Source organism: Palaemon carinicauda, chromosome 12, assembly GCF_036898095.1.
Source record: "Palaemon carinicauda isolate YSFRI2023 chromosome 12, ASM3689809v2, whole genome shotgun sequence".
In the NCBI taxonomy this organism is placed as follows: Eukaryota; Metazoa; Arthropoda; class Malacostraca; order Decapoda; family Palaemonidae; genus Palaemon; species Palaemon carinicauda.
Window position 1 is genome coordinate 22,781,477 of NC_090736.1, and position 5,000 is coordinate 22,786,476.

At 27.6% G+C, this 5,000-nt stretch overlaps 1 pseudogene; it reads left to right on the top strand.

Annotated features, from left to right (window-relative positions):
* The window catches only part of LOC137650731 (lysosomal acid glucosylceramidase-like), a 31,157-nt pseudogene that overhangs the window by 14,783 nt on the left and 11,374 nt on the right, over positions 1–5,000 (top strand).

The following is a 5,000-nucleotide window of genomic DNA, read 5'->3' on the forward strand; positions in this document are numbered from 1 at the left end:
TATATATACATACATATATATATATATATATATATATATATATATATATATATATATATATATATAATGAGAGAGAGAGAGAGAGAGAGAGAGAGAGAGAGAGAGAGAGAGAGAGAGAAAGAGAGAGAGAGAGCTTCTACAAAGCTATCATAATTAGATGAAATTATTGAATTTTCAAATATTATTTCTTTTAAAGCAAATAAATGTTAAATGAGAGGCAGAATATTCAAATATTTCCCTTTTAAAGGGTATGCAAATAAGTTGAAACATCAATTTCATAGATTATCTCTTTTTAGATAATGGACGAACGAAATTAAACAATTGCTATCTGTGATGACAGTTGAAGCGAAATATCTCTTGCAAAGAGACGGAAAATTATTTAATTGTCATAGTTTTTTTTCATAAATTTTCGCAAAACATGATCTTTTTTTCTGATCTTGATCAAGAAATAAAAAAAAAAATCTTGTGTTTTTATTATGTTCTCAATTTTCTTAGAGATAAAATTCTTTTCTTTTCATTATAGAGATACCAATCTAATCTCATAGCCATATTTTTTTTTTTAAATTCAGAGATAAGAATCTGAAATTATCTGATCTGTTCATATTAAGACAATTATTTCATTCTATTTGAATTTGAGGTAACAGTTTACAATACCACGCTCTCCATTTACTCCAAAATAATGCAATCTTGCAGTTTTTATCTTCTTGCACAGTAATTAGGTGGTTATTTATATTCTGGGGAAGCAATAATTAGCAAGATATGTTGAGGAAGGGGGAAGGGGTTATAAAAAGAAAATAGCTCGGTTTCCTCACCAAACGACTTGGAACTTTCTTTTTATAAGCCCTTCCCTCTTCCTCGTCATATCTTGCTAATTATTGCTTTCCTAGAATTTAAACAAACACCTAATTACTGTGCAAGAAGATGAAAACTGTATGATTACATTATTTTGGAGTAAATGGAAAGCGTGGTGTTGTAAACTATTACCGAATTTGATCTATTATATATATATATATATATATATATATATATATATATATATATATATATATATATATATATATATATATATATATATATATATATGTATATATATATATATATATATATATATATATATATATATATATATATATATATGTATATATATATATATATATATATATATATATATATATATATATATATATATATATATATATATATATATATATATGTATATATATATATATAAAGATTAAACTATTTACTCTAAAGCCTGAAAAGAAAAAAATATCACATAAGATGAAGAAACCAAAATGAATTTCGGTTTCATCCGCAGTGTAGCTGAGATGCTTTTAGCTGCTCAATCACATAAGGTTACGCTTCACCTAATCTAATAATCAGAAATTTAAGGCTTAAGTCACTGGGGACAAATCACTATTAATAAAAAGGTACCAATTAGCTTTAAAAATAATTATTTTGTAATCATTAAGATATAATATTTTACATCTAATTTCATATATATATATATATATATATATATATATATATATATATATATATATATATATATATATATATATATATATATATATATATATATATATATATATATATATATATTTATCTATGCGTGTAAATAGGCATAAATTTGGCACTTAATTTCAATGAAATTCTGGATAAGAATAATTGTAAAAGTAATTATCCTATTTACTATTTATGCTTTTTCCGTGGCTATGCACAAAACATGGAATAAGAGATTGAGAGAGAGAGAGAGAGAGAGAGAGAGAGAGAGAGAGAGAGAGAGAGAGAGAGAGAGAGAGAGAGAGACTTACTTCTCCCCCTCTCCTAAAGGTCGTACTTTACTGACGAAGGGATCGAGTATAACCTAGTGCGCATCAACATGGGCGGCTGCCACTTCTCCTGGAGGAAGTACACCTACATCGACACTGAAGGGGATGTGGACCTCAGCACCTTCACCCTCCAGCCAGAGGACCCGGATCATAAAGTCTATAATTACTCATCATGATTTATGATATGAGTTTTTTGTCACCAATAAGTGTGTGTATATATATATATATATATATATATATATATATATATATATATATATATATATATATATATATATATATATATATATATATATATATATATATATATATATATATATATATATATACACGTATGTATATATATATGTGTATGTGTGTATGTATGTATGTATGTGTGTGCATACGTATGTTTATCATATTTTGCCTATTTTCTTCTGGCTTAAATAGTGTCTTTATACCTCTATTATCTCTATGATAATAATAATAATAATAATAATAATAATAATAATAATAATAAAAACAATAATAATAATAATAATAATAATAATAATAATAATAATAATAATAATAATAATAATAATAATAATAACAATGCCCCGATTCTGGGCCTTCGTATATCTTCTCCCAGATCCCGGTAATCCAAAGGGCCAAAGCCATATCTTCGCATCCTCTGAAGGTTTACGCCTTCCCCTGGACAGCCCCTCCTTGGATGAAGACCAATGGTGATTACAGTGGTTACGGGAAGTTGAGGGATGATGTGTACCAACCTTGGGCTGAATACTTTGTCAGATAAGTTCAGACTCGACGTCAGATATACCCTTCCTTGATATATGGAGCCCTGTTCGTTTCTACATAAATGGTTAGAGCAGCTTCAAACGTTTAAACGTTTTTATATTGAAGTGGATGATATAAATACCCTTTTCATAGTCTATGCATGAATGATCTATTTTGATGTGGTTGCTGCTCCTGTAATATTTCAGTTTAATTTTTTATTACTTCTATTGTAGTTTATTTATTTCTTTATTTTCTTTCCTCACTGGGCTAATTTTCCCTGTAGGAGCCCTTGGGATTATATCATCTTGCTTTTCCAAATAGGATTTTATAGCTTAGCTAGTAATAATAATAATAATAATAATAATAATAATAATAATAATAATAATAATAATAATAATAATAATAATAATAATAATAATTGGCGTATCTACATGTCAAAATAAAAGATAGGGAAAAACTTTACCGATAATTTAGATGTTAGAATGAATAAAGATACAAACTTGAGGTTGTTGGGTATGAGCTATTCGTTATCCTTTAAAAATATCCTTATTAGAAATATGTTAACTTATTTTATACAATGAATATGTTTGAGCATCATTGATTAAATCATTTGTCATCAATTTAATTCTATCAAACAGGAATGCAAAAGGAAAAGGATTATATATTAATATAATTCGTTACCAATATCAACGTATACATTCATGTATAGTAAACGCACTGACAGGGACCAAACTACGTATCAAATAGGGAATTAATCAAGATAAAAGTTAGAACAATTAGTTAATTTCCCAAATTAGTTAATATTCCAAGGATGGCGAATGAGCTTCGAGAATGAGATAAGTGAGTCGAGACTAATTCGAAACGGAAATGGATTTCCTAATGTTGATAATATTGGTGATGGAAGTCAATATTAATGAGCACTTATGAAACTGGCTGAATAAACGGGGAATATTAATAAGCACTGAACATCAATATTTGCTTGAGGGTACACTCGGGCACACTATTCTGTCACATTTCTCTTCATCCATTTTTGTTGAAGTTTTTATAGTTTATATAGGAAATATTTGTTTTGGTGTTGTTGCTGTTCTTTAAATGTTTCATTTTTTGTCCCCTTTCCTCACTGGGCTATTTTCCCTGTTGGCACCCTTGAGCTTATAGCAGCTTGCTTTTCCAACTAGGCTTGTAGCTTAGTAAGTGAGTAAGTAATAATAATAATAATAATAATAATAATAATAATAATAATAATAATAATAATAATAATAATAATAATAATAATAACATGTAAGATAATGGGGATAAATAGAGAATTTAGGAAAGTTCATGAAAAATATCAGTTACTTTTGTTAGATAGCAGAACAGGGCGTTTCTTATAAATTGCTATGTCAGTCAGGACATTATTGGGGGAAAATGACCGACTAATTGACTGATTGATTGATTGATTGATTGAAGAGTAAACTGCACTGAAAAATCAATGGTCATGAGCGTATTTATAAGAAGGAGGGACGTGATATACATCTTTAAAGAAAATAAATATAATTATGAAAAATGGAATAATCATGATAAAAAGTCAATTTGGATATGAATCACGAATGTTGATGACGTAGTTTTAATAAATGTATGACTGTGAGGAATTTTTGATACAAAATATGGGTACAAATACATTCAAAATAAAGAATTATAAAAAAGTTAAAGTTTGCAGTTATCATGAATTAGGTTGATGTAATATGAATCAATTATTCGGGAAATCTGAATAAAGTGTCGTAGTACCAAGGTACACTGTCATTATTAAGTGTATCACACTTTGCAAACTTCTTAAAGAAAGAATACTTGATTTATCGATTACGAAGAGAGTTTGGCCAAGAATATTTTATGCACACACACACACACACACACACACACACACACACACACACACACACACACACACACACACACACATATATATATATATATATATATATATATATATATATATATATATATATATATATATATATATATATATATAATGTGTGTGTGTGTGTGTGTGTGTAACGTTCAATAGAAATTTAGAAAGAAGAAATAAGGGTTATTGAAAAACCTGTAGACACTGTTAATGAATATACTAAATTAGGACTGACAGTGTTTCCCCAGAAAATGAAATAAAAACTAAAATAAGAATAAGTATGGGGTGAAGAGCTTTTGGAAAACTAAGTGAGATTATGAAATGTTAAATGCCACTTTTTCTAAAAAGAAAAGTATTTAATCAGGTGGTCCTACAAGCATTAATTTATGCTAACTATATTATGATAACTAGTTACTGCTCAAAGAGCTATGGAGACAATAATTATAGGAATAACACTAAGAGACAAAAAAGAGCAACATGGATACGAGAGCAAACTAAAGTATAGGATAATCTAAGAACATGTAAGA